The 14,833-nt window shown below is 38.9% G+C and overlaps 1 pseudogene; it reads right to left on the bottom strand.

Moving 5' to 3' along the window:
• Positions 1-438: 438 nt before the first annotated feature.
• On the bottom strand, positions 439-2,215 carry LOC116588487 (annotated as a pseudogene).
• Positions 2,216-14,833: the final 12,618 nt, after the last annotated feature.

The following is a 14,833-nucleotide window of genomic DNA, read 5'->3' as shown; positions in this document are numbered from 1 at the left end:
TACCTTCACTAATCTTTTTATTTTCAGTCTTCAGATATTTTTTATTGGAAGACCATGCATTGCCTTCCTTTATTCTATTTCAAATCACTGTACATTTACTTTTGTGAAAACACTGCCTGCATTTTCTAGTACAAAAAAACCCCTAAAAGTTGTTTCAGGAATGTAGAGAAATATCCAACTTAAATAGTGAAAAAGTACACCATAATTACTGCTGTACTGCCGTCATTTCTGCATTTCCCATGTTTCTTAAAAAACTATCTTGTCTGATAACATACAATATAAAGAGCAGTTATGAAAAACAGACATTTACATATACTTTAAAGTCTTATTGAGAATATCCTGATGGCATTGGATAACCAATCAGAGGCGCAGCTGCAGTAGCAGGATATGCATATGCCTGTTGGTTCATACCATTGTGCATATTTAGAATGTCACTCCCATATTGCTGAGTGCTATCGTAACCATTCTGGTAAGTCCCTGTTGGATTACCAGTCCTAAAATTGGTCTGTATGCGAGCAGACACAAAATTACTTCCAAAGCTCCCATTGGTATAATTTGCAGCACTGTAAATAGTGCTGACATTCTAGAGTTTTTGCCCCCAAATCTCTCTTAAGCAGACTAGAGTAACCTCTGTCATAATTTCCCCTGTCTCTAAAAGTATTAAATCCACCCCTTTTGTCCACAGAGTATATCTGTCCCGACGGTCATCCTTCATGCCTCCTCTACCCCTGGAATGACCTGAATCTCTGTATTTGACCAACTGAAGCAGCTTGGGATTAATTGCTTGATTAGCTTCCCAAAGCACAGAGATAAGGTCTCTCACTTGCTTTATGTTATTAGGTGTAAAGAAAGTGTATGCTGTGCCTGTTTTGGTACGTGTGAGCAGTTCTTCCAATTCGATGAATATAATCCTCTGAGGAGTAGGGTAGTCATAATTGATGACAAATTTCATATCTTCCACATCTAGCCATCTGGAGGCCACATCTGTAGCAATCAGAATAGGAGCTTTTCCATGTTTGAATTCATTTAGAACCCAATCACCCTCCTGTTGACTCTTGTCACCATGGATACCCATGGTGGGCACCCATCTCTCCTCATTTTTCTAGTAAGCTCATTACATCTTTTTTTGGTTTCTCCAAAACCAATGGTTTTATTCTCCTTCTCACTCATGATCTCTTCCATTAGATGAATAAGTTTTTCATCCTTTTCTACATCATGACATACATTCACAATCTGAACAATGTTGTGGTTTTCACTCAGTTCTAGTGCACCAATGTTTATATGAATGTAGTCTTTCAGGAGATCTTCAGCAAGCTGTCTTACTTCTTTTGGTCAAGTTGCACTCCACATTAGGGTTTGCCTATCAGGTCTAATCTGATCCACAGTCTTCCTTATTTGGGGTTCAAAGCCCATATCAAGCATTCTATCTGCTTCATCAAGGACAAGGTAGGTAGTTCTTCTCAGATTGGTTTTCCCACACTTTAAAAAGTCGATCAGTCTTCCAGGTGTTGCAATACAAATTTCCCACCTCTCTCCAAATCATGAATCTGTGGTCCCTTGGGAGCACCACCATAGATGCAAGTGGACTTCAATCGACACACTCTGTAGTATTCGGCAGCTACTTGCTGTACCTGTTGGGCCAGTTCCCGAGTTGGTGCCAGCACCAAGCAGATAGACCCATCACCTCTCTCTAGGAAGGGCTGATGGTTGATGTGGATAATAGCAGGCAGCAAGTAAGACAATGTTTTCCCAGACCCAGTCTGTGCTATTCCAACCATATCCAATCCACTTAGAGCAACAGGCCATCCCTGAGCCTGAATAGCAGTGGGTTCAGTAAAATTCTGTCTTGCAATCACATCCATGACATTTGCAGAGAAGTTTGCTTCATAAAAATTCAGAACTGGCTTTGGGCAGTTGTGACCTCTAACTGTAATTTCCTTATTCCTTCGGTATGTCTCCACCTCTTGTGCTGTTCACCTAACCAAATCAGGGTGTTCTTGATAAAAATTCTTCTCAAATTTGGGCAGCTCATCGAGATTCCACTTCTTTTTAACTAGTTTCTCCCAAGGGTTTCCAAATTTCTTTCCAGATAGGGGCCCTGCCCTACTTCCCCCAAACCGAGGTACACCAAACCCTCGATCCTGGCTGCGTTCTCGGTCACTGGACATGGCGTCAATGGTTGTGGTTGGTGGGGAACAAAGTGGAGAGAATCAGGTGCAACAAGTCGCTGCAGGTGGCTTTGGCAGTGGCAAAGCCTTGCGGGGGCGGCAGTGGCGGAGGGGTAGTGATGACAGGAGCTGGAGCTGCTCGACAAGAGACCCGTGGAAATGAATGAGTTTACCTTCACTAATCTTATGGTTGCCCAAATACCAATAGGTATTTAATGAGCACCTAATATGTGCCAGGCATTATTCTGGGTGCTAAAGATACAGCAGTAAATGAAGTAACAGAATTCCTGCCTTCAAGGAGATCACAGTCTAGTAAAAGATTCTCTAGCTCTCATTAAGTTCAAAGTGCCTGTTTTATGGTAAAGAAGTTTAAATGGGAGATGCTTTGGGTAAAACATATTATTTGTCTTGGCAAAACATTCTTGAGAAGAGGTTAGGACAGTGGGGAAAAAGAAAGCATTGAATAACATTCTATCCATTTCCACCTTTCTGTCCAGTCATAGATATAAATGACAGTTCTGGCCCCTTGTTCACCCTCACATAGCTCTCTGGAATTCTTTCCCATTCTCTGAACATGAGAGAATTGAGGAGGTTATTTGGAAAGTCATTGGTCTGAGGAGTTGTCCTGCTACAGTTACCAGAGAATTCTCAAATTTCATCTGCAGAGACTGCAAGGCATCAGGGGCAAACACTCTATGAGGAGTCAATTGGTGACCAGACCCCACAGATGAGAAGCATATGGGAAGTCAAATTCATGACTTGGTTCTTTAAAAAGAATAGGTTGTGGGTGGATTTTAAATCTGACTCTAAATACAAAGCTAGCATCAGTGGCTGTTTTCAGGAAAACCAAAGGAAGCCAGCATTCCCCAATGTGTTAGGGAGATTGTGTGGCCTCAAGGAATGAAGCAAGAAGTTCATTCTGTCTTTCTCAAACACCCGCCTGGAGCCCAGCAGAATTCTGGCTGTGCATCTTGTCCTTGGTATGCTGCCGAAGGGATTAGCGTGTCACTGTGGACTCTTTCTCTGGCCCAGGAGAATACCAGAGAAAAACCAGAGCGAAGTTCTACCTGGGATTGGGTGAGTGGGTGAAATATTCTTTATCAACAGAGAGTGTAAGAAGCCCTGATGCACAACTCACCACTCAAAATGTGGTCCTGGCTAGTTGGGAACATGCAGATCTCAGATCCCCACAACCACCCCAGAATCAGGAGATTAAATTCGGAGCACTGGCCTAGGTAATGCATTTTCCTGCCTCTCTTTCAGTACGCCTCACTCCCACTGTCTCTTGTTCCTCATAGGCTACCCTCAAGAATGGTGTTGGTGGGTCCTGTTTGAGGCAATAGGCCACAACACTCAGTTCTTTACTAAACTGGGACTCCAAACCCAGAAGAGTCTGAGTCACAAAGAACAAAGAAATGGTTTCATTTCACACTGATCTAGAGTCTTTGCTGGTTAAACTTCAGGAAGGCCACAAAAAAGCCCTTAGACATTTTAGGGTGTGAATTTTGAATCTGTATTTCCTGACATCTGTTTGGCTGGATGACCTTCAATTTACCAAAATATGGAAACTTCATTATGGCATTCTACCCATATAATGAGGAAAACGCTGGTGTTTGTCTCAACCCCAAGCCCCTAAAGCAATACTATCCCCAACCACACTTTCCTATATAGCATTTTACACAAAAACATAAACCAAGATATTGGTTCTCTGAAAGTTAATATAAATGAAGTTTCCTTCTTATAAAATAGGAACAATATTCAGTCCCTTTGATTATCACAAATCTCTTGAGTAGGAGTCAAAACTTTTATCCAGCTGAAGACATTTCCTCCTCTTCAGTGTATAACCTCACCTGTTGGTAGTTGGCCAAGTATACGAGTAGTGAGAACATTGTAAGAATTCATGGCATATCTTATATACAGTCCTGCCCTTTTAGTTCTTTGTGGGTGAAAGGTAGAGCCACCCTGGCAACTTTCATGCTATAATTGTGTTTCTTGGGTTTTCAGAAGGATAAGAGAACAAGAGTGAATTGAGAAATGTGAGACTGAGAAACAGAGTGAATGAGCTGAATAAAGCACATCTCTTGGTGGTAGTGATGGGAGCACAGATCATTGATTCCTTGCAGAACGTGGTCTCAAAAGGAGTCTGTTATGTGCAAGGATGATGCAGCTTTCTCGGGCTGGTTTCAAACTATACAATTGTGATATTCACACATACCTTCAGTCAATATACCAATATTTTATATCATTGACTAGTTTTCCTGTGTCTGTCAACTTTACTGTCTCCAACTCTTTGTGGCAAGAATGAACCTATGTCTCCCACTCAAGAATAATTGATGCATTTTTTTTTTTTTTTTTTTTTTTTAGAAGTAGACCAAGGTAGAGAAGCATGAGACCTTGGTATGGCTTGGTCTATTTTGGGATTAGAGTCTTTAAAATCCTCTCTATTCTACTCCTATATACTTTTTTTTGGTTTGTTTTTGTTAACATTGGTTTGGTAAATTTCATGTGCACGTGTGGGCATTTTTTCATTCCTGAGTTTTTGGCTCAATGGAGAAGTCAGTTGAGGAGCCAAATTACCAGAGAGGCTTACCATTTTTGTCATAGGAGTTTGTTTATTTCGTAATTGGGGCCCAAAGAGAAAAAGCTTAGAAATGCCCTCAAAAAATCAGATTTAGCTGATTGCTAGTTTATGTAAATCAATTTGAAAACTTTGGATAAGCATTATTTAGACAATAAAGGCAACAAAACTCTATTCAGTTGTGTCTACTTTTATACCTGACTCCCAGACTGACTGCTTTCACAGATCCTTTCAATCCTTCCAGAAACCTGAGGAGTGAACATAATAAAAAAAGAATTTCACTTAGTTACCATCTGAAAACAAGAACAGCAATGTTCATGTTTTCGGATGGTAGCTAAGTGGTAACATCAACTCATATATTTTTATTCAAGTAAGTACCCCACAGACATCTTGTTGGCATATTTTATTCTGGGGGATTGTTAGAACTGAAATTGGCCTAATGACTTAGAGACATGACTTTTATATGTGTCTCTTGAATTGAAGTTTTGGTACTAAATGCCCTGAAATGATTTGACTATAGGTATTCATGAAAATTTGCTCCTTATTGCTAATCAGAAAGACAGTCTGGGTCTCCTTTCCTTCCCCTTTCCCAATCAGATTAACTGAGGAAACATTTTAAGAAGTATTTAGTTTTAGTTAGGAAATAACATTACTAAATAAGTTTTGCTAGGTGTTGTATAATCACTGAAAGGCCCAGTTCAGGAAGCAGGAATTAGCACCTCTACTTGTGTGAATTAAAAAAAAAAAATGGTAGAAGGCCTTAAATAACTAGAAATGATGGGGTTTGGTTAAGCCTGTAGGCAGAAAAGGAGAGGTCTGGAAGGAGAGCAACCTTGAGCTGGCAAGCATCATGAACAATTGCTAGCCCAGGATAAGCATCTTTTTATCTTGGCCTAGTGAAGTTAAAATTTCAGCACAATTCAATCTAATCTGCTTCCTTCACTCCTTCACTCCAAAGACCAAATAATTTATTCAAGAAAAAAATCCATCTAGGCCAGCCATTATACATGGCTCTGCAGTTCTTGGAAGTAAACCAACTGAGTTTTGGAAAGAGAAAACTAATCCAACTGACCACTTGAGGGAGGTGGTGGGTTATCTTATTTGGAAAAAGGAACCCAGTTCATTTTTAATAATGTGCAATTTAAAGAACTTTGAAAATCTGTGACCTGTGGAGAAGAGATCACAAGAACCCAGACAATGGCCTTTTCTCTACTTGGATCCATTCTCTAATTTTCCTATTAAAATAAGAGGAATAAAATAGATTTATTAAACACTTGTTATGGTCTAGTTGATGGATCACTTTAAAAAGAAAGACGGGGTGAAGTATGGGTAGTTTATTTTCACAAATCAGTTTTAGTTTTTTCCTACGAAATAGATGAACGAGAAGCCCATTAAAATGGTTGTTACAATTCTTCTTTTTAATTGTTTACTTTATTAAGGTGACAATACCTGACACATTGATATATGAACAGTGTTCGCTTGCCTGACATGAACATAAATTATAACATGAGAATGTGATGATCCATCAACATTGCATTCACTCACCCAGATTAAATGTAGAATTTGGAAAGAAATCAAAATTAAAGTTACATTTACCTAAACTCCCAACAGCTGTTTCTTCTTGTTTAAGGGTGGCTGAAGAAAAGTTAGCTGAGATGAAGGGTAAAATAGGTCAATTCCAGCAAAACCATTGTACTTCATCAGAGCCAAGGGAAATTAAATTATTAAAGCCAACCCTAGCTGTAAACACCATCCGTTCACTGAATTTCTTTTTTCCCAGGTATGATAGGATATGCTTAAGTGTGGTTCATTGCTTATGGATTGAATGGTGGCATTATAAAATCAAACTTTTTAAATTATTATAGAAACAGAAATTTTAAATTAATATTTTATTTTTTGCTAAATTCAATACCTATATATACTGTAGAGTCAAATAGTATAAAATATATAAGGAAAAACAGCAGTATTCTGCCTTACCACTTGTCATCCCAACTCTTGCAGCACAAACAAAGACACTTCCAGTTTGTTTAGCTATTTCTTCTGGCCTATCTCTCCAAATGTCTCAATAACATGTTTATACTGTTCTTTCTTATATGTGTGGAGTAAGCCTCAGATACATTCTATTGATTCCACTTATAGGAGAAAGGAATCCAGCCCTAGCCACCATCCCCATACTACTTGCCATGTTATTTCCTCATGCTCTAAATACAGTTCAGTCATCATTTTAATTTAACCTATGTTCCATGTTAACTTGATTATGATTAAATAAATGCTGTATACAGCTGAGCTTAGCAGGGTGATTTAATCTCTCTTTTTCCTAATGCAATTGTTTTCCTAAATGAAAAATTGCATGATTTTTTCATTAACTGATTTTTATTTTTTTAAAGATTTTTTTTCATTTGAAAGAGAGAGAGTGAACATGTGAGTGGGAGGTGGTGAGGTGGGGAGGGGCAGAGGGAGAGAGAAACTTAAGCAGACTGTGCTGAGTGTGGATCCCAATGTGGTGCTTGGTCTTAGGACCCTGAGATCAGGGCCTGAGTAGGTCAGGTGCTTAATAGACTAAGCTGCCCAGGCACCCCATCATTAGGTTATTTATATATACTTAGTACTGATTCATTCCTCAGATCTCAAAGAGCTACACAATGCCTCTCAATGCGGTCACATATAATGTCCCTAATCCCTCACATCACAGGTGCTTTTTTTTTTTAATTTTATTTATTTGAGAGAGAGAGCACATAAGTTGGGGTGAGGGCCAGAGGGAGAGGGAGAAGCAGACTCCCTGCTGAGCAGGGAGCCCAACACTGGCTCAATCCAAGGACCCTGAGATCATGACCTGAGCTGAAGGAAGACTCTTAACCCACTGAGCAACCCAGACACCCTACCATAGGTGTTTCTTATGCCTACTACTCAATTCTTGTCCTGAGTCTTCCCTTCACTATCAAACTGGATTTTCTTTATCCTCTCCTGTCATTGCTTCTCTTTCCTCAATCACATGCCTTTCCTGGTTTATTCTCCCCCTTTTCTGGAGTTCATTCTCAAATTGTTCCCAAGGAAAGTTGAATGAGAGGAAAACATCTTTTTCTACCTTCATATTCCATTAAGGTTTGGCTTGGAACTTTGGATGGGAATTATTTTTCCTTGGATTTCTAAAGACGTAGTTCCATTAGTTTTTATCTTCCATTTTGTTGTTATGAAGTCCGATGCTATTTGAATTCCTAATCTTGCACATGGGATCTACTTTTCCCTCTGACAGCTTTTAGAATCTTTGCTTTATTTCTAGAGTTTTGAAATTTCACAAAACATGATGTCATTTCTCCTCTCATTTATTTTATTGGAGAGTTAATGGGATTTGCAATTTGGAAACGCATGCTTTTTGGGATTTTTCTGTTTCTTTCTTTTTTTTTTTGTATATTAGTTACTTGATTATTTTTTTGCTTCATGTTTTCTGTTCTTTCTAGAACTCCCATTATTCAGATATTAAACCTGAATGGTTTCTCCCATTTTTCACATTCCTTTTATTAAAGCTATTTCCCCAATTTTTCTTTTTGTTTCATTTTCTGGATTATCTTTTCCACTTTTACTTTCCACCCCTTCTGTGGAATTATTGTTTAATTTTTGCTTTAAAATCTAAATTTCAAGAGTTCTTTTATGTCCTCAGATTACTCCATGTCCAAAAACAAACAAAAAACTCCAAAGCAAACCAAACCTAGATAGTATTCTTTCGTGTTTCACCAGATAACAAAACTTTCTTTTAGCTCTCTGAAGACATTTATTATAGTTTCTCTGAAGACATTTATTATAGTTTCTCTGAAGTTTTTGTGATGAACGCTGGGAGGCACCACCCAGGTCCCCCTTAAAGGAAAGGCGTGGTGCCCCCACTACTAGAGGTGCTATGGGCAGAGAATTGTGTATCGTCTCAGTTTCAGAGCACTGCCTTGACCGAAGATCCCCTCCTTTCTGGGATGACCCACATCCAGTGAGTGTTCCGTGTGGGACGTGTATTCTGGGCCATGTTGGCTCCACTGGGTCAACTCTGAGAGGTTCTAGCCGCAGAGACAGAGGCTGAGCCTACCAAGGGACAGCCCCTGCGGTTTGACTTCTCCCCATGCCCTTTCCTGCTTTTGTGCCATTTAAGGACACTTCCAAGTAAACTCCATCTGACAGTCTGCTTCCAGGGAAACAGAGCTGGGATTGTTCTTTTCTTTATGCAATATATTTGTTTCTCCTGTTACCTTTCTTCTGTTTATTCCTTTTAGGCTTTGACTTCCATGCTAACGGTTTTTGATTCAAACTCATTTGAAAGAGAAATTGACTAGAAACTTAAGTATGTGTGCTACATGTGTTCTTAGGGTCACCAGGTAGAAAAAATCAGGAAATCGCTATTTCTTTGGTGTCCATAGATCTTTTCTCTTGGCCCCAGGCAGTTTCCTCCTTTCTCCTGCTTGGAGAACATAAACCTGATCAGCCTCTTTCTGGGATCTAGTGGGAGAATTCTCTAGGGGTCCCACTGTTTGTAGAAACATTTTTACATAATAGTCTAGATTTTTAGTTTGGAATCTCAGCCCCAATTTCAGCTCTGCTTGGCAAACCTACCAAACTTCTGTTCTGAACTCTACGGGGAATTCTTTTTACTTGTGTTCTCTACCAGGGTGTGGGAGGGGTAACCTCAGGGTGTGCGGAATTGGAAAGTGATTTGGGCCATGTTATCTTTTCCTTGTAAAAATTGTCACCCAGTTCCTTTGTTATCAGGCCCCCCACCCTTCAGAGGCACATCTCCAATACTTGCTTCCTTCTAGGGATCTGCAGTAGGAACTGTGCTGTGGCTTTGAATTGTGTTCTTGTGGGCTTCCTCCCTGCAAAGGCTTAGAGCTCTCTCCTCTCAGCAAAGTCACTTGCTCCTTCTCCTTTTACTTTTCATCTTTCAACATTTTGTTGGTATCATTCACCTGCTGTGGTCCGCTTTCATCCTCTTTGTTTATGTGCGTTCAGATCTCATTTTTATTTCTTTATTGTGATTTAAATAAGGGAATGGGTATACACACGAGCTTTGCTTAAACTAATTTGAATCAGAGTACTCTCACTGTACTGAATCAGTGGCATGTGGCAACGTTGATCCTGTCTTCTGTTTTAGAAACACATTCTTTTTGGCTTCCACGACAACACATTTGCCTGATTTCTTCTGACTTTGTGGGGCTGTTCAGTCTTACAGGCTGGATTTTAATCTCTTATTTCTCCAAAGAGTATACAAAGAAACTAAAAATGACAGTTCTAAAAAAAAATTACGAGCTAATACCAGAACAGGAATCTTTAGATGACATAGCTGGAAGATGAAATTTCACACATCACAAAGAATAACTGTAAGACAATTCACAAATGAAAGCAAATGAAAGCATTTTTGAAGATATTTATTTAAGACTCAAGCAAGTGGGAAAGGGTTTAAAATTTCTCCTTTTCTGAAATATTATTGTGAATTGCAAATGCTTGAAAAACATGAACACATTTTAATTTACGAAGCCCTAATAATTAAGGAAGAAATTTTTTAAAAAATTAACAAATGGAGATTCATGCTTTTCTTGAGTTTCTTTTCAGTTTAGACTATTTCTGTGGATTATAGAACTTTGTCAAAACCATTTTCTGGGCAATAGCATTTTTATAAACTCTGTAATAAATAAGAATCCATATGCTTGAATCACTAATAAAACTTTAAACCTGCTTTTTTCAAAAAAGACTATACTGTCTGGTAAAATGACTAAAGATAATCTGGAATGAACAAAATAGGAAAACTACAATTTTATAGAAAAACTTAAGTGATTATATTTCTTGATCATTAGCCTATGAAATCACATTTTCAGAAATAGTAAATTTGGTCATTTTAGATAATCTGCACAGATTACCTATTGTGAATATGAATCAGAAATTTAAAATATACGTGAGTATATTTTATACTTTTCAAATTGGAATTTCTTCCAGAGAGCTAGGTATTATGCACAATTAGTAAATACTTTTTTCCTTAAAATCTAAAACACAGTATTTGTTGCCATTAACTGGGTGAACCTGGTATTGCTTTCACTCATTGGATAGTTTACCATGTTTACCAAGGAAGCATTCAGCAAGGAAAATTTAATATTAGTTATAAACAAAATATTTCTTAAAACGAGTTAAGTCCTTGGATTGATTACTTTAGAGAACATAACAAATTTAGGCCAGAGTTACAACATAAAGAAGTAGGAATGATACATATGCTTCCAATACAATTGTAAAATGAATAGTTGACTATTTTTCTTCAGAAATTGTATATGCGTGCAGCAGTCTGAGCCTAAGACAGGTGCAGATGCTTCGGTTACTTGTCTACAAAGTTCTATGGCTTACGAGTCATGGGAATTGCTTGTCTTAATCTGACCGCTAAAGCTCTGTCCTATTGTCTTTTCATGTAATAGAAAATGGCTTTAATGACAAAGCCCAACTAATTATAAAACTTAATTTAATAGTTTAAAGCGCAAAGAGCATTCCCTAAGCAGTAAAATCTTTTGTTTGGGAAATTTTAAACAAATTATATTTTACTTTATGTTTTATTATTTACGTAATAAGTGTTTATAAGAACACAATTTTCTCAAGGTTTAAACTGCTCATTGTTCCATAAATAGGACACACATTTAGAAAGATGAGTTTTTTTAAAAGAAATATTTTAGTGATTACCTCTGGCTCAAAACATGAAACTCGTTTAGTGCTTGATGTTTCTGGAATCTTGCCCTAGATTATTTTTCAAATCTTTTCTGTAAGGTTAATGATAGGAATGTTTTCAACTCCAGTTATAGCTTGGAATTACTAATTTGAATTTAGATTTTGTGTCTGGCTAAAATTTCCTTATGGCTTAATTACCAAACTAGTAGAAATATGTTGCCCAAATTCTTTATCTCCTTTTTGTTTAAAACATTCATAATCTCAAACCTTAGTATTTGGTAGTGTACATGATGACCTATAATCTCATTTCTGTCCCTAGTTTCGAATTCTTCTGACGGTAAACTTTCTAAGTGTTTGTTGCTCAACTTCTTTGTGGCTCCTTCCAGTAAGGGAGAAATTTATGTCAATTTTAGGCATGTGGGGTTGTGCTTGGTTCATTACCAGCTATTTTCACCTTAATACGGATTCCTACCTATGAAAGTGTTTTGTGGGTTGGACCATGAAGCAAGGAGATTTAACTTTAAAAGGTTCAGGAATAGGAATGTAAATTGACCAATGTGAACTCTGACCTAAAAGAGAAGGGCACCATTGTTCCCATGGGTTTGTGATTATGTGGTTAATAGAAAAGATTGTCAGCCATGTTGGCCCTGGGGATGGGAATGGAGTGTTCCCCAAGACTGGGATTGACATTGGTGTCCTGTGAGTCGAGAGCGTCCTGGGATTAGGCCTGTTTGCAGAACTGAGGCACTGAGATGGCTTCCTGAGCCAAAGTGCTTACTACATGTCTTTTCTTCACTGATTCCTTTATTTTAATGACTTCTTGTCAACACTCTGAGGCAAGCAATATGATCTGCTAAAAATGTACCAAGTCATCTTGTCAGAAAACAGATACTTTAAGAGTGAACTCCTTGGAGTAAGGAGGGAAATTTAGAAGAAATTGTAGACAGTTCCTACTATCAGTGAATTTACAAACTGGTAGAGATAAGAGAAGAGACAACGGGACTCATAAATAAAGCACATAAAACATGAAAACATTTGTAACTTTATAGAATGAAGTATTACATACTGACATAAACTCTGGAACTCATGCATTCATCAAAGCAGACTGAGGTTGAGAAAGTTTCTACAAAAGAGAGGAAAAGTGTGATTTTTCAGGTTTGGGGAAGAGTTTGAGGTGGGGCAGGGAGGAAAAAGTGTTCTTTAGAGGGGCAGGAGTATCCTGAGATGACCAAAGAGTTGAAGGGTAAGGAAGCTTATCTATGCTCAAGAGACTTGTTTGGGCAGCCTTTCTTCTTATTTCCCTCCACTTTCTGGTGGTCTTATCTTTAAGAAAATTGGGGTCCTTCCTACCACTCAAGGGGATCTGGCACAGAATTGTTTTGCCTGCATGTGGGCTAATGGGGTTTAATTGTTGAAGCCTCCAGCAATCCCTTTTGAATCACTTCTTGCCATCTTCCCCTGTGGGAAGATGAGAGTCTCTCCGGGCTTGAGCCCCCACCCCAACCAGGACTATGGCTCCCTGCTGAGGATTTAGGCTCTTCCCTTGAGCACCTATGATGTGGCAATACTTTTCCTCCTGAGGTGAGATCTCCGCCTTCACTCCTGGTACAGGTAGGCAGACAGCTTTAAAAATTCACTCTTAGAAGAGTCAATATTAGGACTCTCAGGGCTCTGGGGCTGTCTTGATGATATGAACCAAATCATTGCCTGTGTCTTTAGACCCTCAGATCTCCTTTGTTGTTTGTAGTTTCTGCCTAGTCACGAGGTATCAGCCCAGCTGCACCTATTGAGAATGACTTTGTGTATTCTGTAATTAAAAAGCCCAATTTCAAACACATTTTTAACTGGGGCTGTTGTACTCTGTACAAGTGACACTTTACCTACCCCCCAACAGGGAGGTGAGGTTGGTGTCACTAGGAAGCCTTAACAACAAAGGAATTCACACACCCCTCCCCCTCCCAACACTACTCCCCCCCACACTGCAGACTTCTTGAACTGATTTATGACATTTCCTAATATAGCAGGGGTAAGATGACTTATTTTGAAAATAGAATTAAAACTTTCCCTTTTTAGGAGCAAGCACCACTTTGGCAACACCATCAGCCCCAAGCACATTAGTCCTTATGGTCAAAACATTAACAGGGTGCTTTGTTAACAAAATGATCAGGTCATGATAAGGCCAACAAAGGAACTGTAAGACTTTATGAGCTGAGTCTTTCCAAATAGGGCTCCAAGTCAAAAGTACTGAGAGTAAAAACTTTCTCCTGTAAACAACGCCTGAGCCAGATGGGATAAGAGTTTTCATGAGTAGGCAGAGGTGTCAGGGTGTTGTGTGGACGCAAACGAGCCACCTCATGAAAAGTAGGAAACAAGGGATAGGTCCACAAAGTATGCAGCTCTCTGAGATCTATGAGTAAAAGATCTGAGATAGGCTCATTAATTAGCCTTCTTGGGTAACATAGGAGAGTGGGGAGCCCTTTAAAGAGGTCCCAGGGAGTGCTAAGTGCTGGGGAAGTTTACTGCCATGCTCATAAACAGTGGCACTGGACAGGGAATTGAAATGAGGTCCTGTGGGCTACAGACCACCTGCTCTGTGCACTCATCTCTGTGAAACCTTCCCTGCCCCTAAACACTCATTACTTTCCTACTCTAGCATCTCCGGGGTTTTAAACAAGAACTCTAGATTAATTCTTAGTCTTTACATGGTGCTTTGTCTTTTAATGAGAGGGAGAGAGTGACAGTGAGAAGAGAGGGAGATGGTGGGGTGGGTGGGGACTGATGCCAATAAGCTGGGAGAGAGACATCTGTAGTTCTCAGTGCAAATCCTGGCTCTGACTGGGATCTTGTTAGATAATCATGAAACCTCTCTAGGGCCCTGTTTTGCCATCTGTAAAATGAGGACACAATGAGATGTGACTTTGTTTTTAAAAATCACTTATAACCTCATATATTTGCTTGTGCCCTAACACATCTCATTTGGCTTTATAATAGTCTTTGAAGTAGGCATAATAGAAAACATTCTCTCTGCCTTAAGAAGGAGGAATAGGAGATTCAGAGCCGTCAAGTAATTAGCTTATGAACCACAGCAAACATGTGGCACAAACTGGGGCAAGAACCCAGGTCTTTTGATTTCTAGTTCTTTCTACACATCTCAAAAATTGTAATTTAGATAGTCTAGATTTCCTCTTTGAATGAAGTACTTGAAGGCAAGGAGAGCATTCTATGTATCTAGTATGTAACTATTCTGTATCTGGCTGGAATTCACTACAACGTAATAAATATTAGTCACTGAAGCTTTTAGGAGCTTAGGTGACAATGTTCTCACTTTGAAGTCTAGTATAATACTGATAATAGTTAGAAATTTTTGAACTGATACACTGTGCTACATAACAATATGTACATTATC

This window comes from Mustela erminea, chromosome 4 (genome assembly GCF_009829155.1).
Source record: "Mustela erminea isolate mMusErm1 chromosome 4, mMusErm1.Pri, whole genome shotgun sequence".
NCBI classification, from domain to species: Eukaryota; Metazoa; Chordata; class Mammalia; order Carnivora; family Mustelidae; genus Mustela; species Mustela erminea.
The sequence above is the reverse complement of the archived record's forward strand: the minus strand, read 5'-3'. Positions and strand labels throughout refer to the sequence as shown.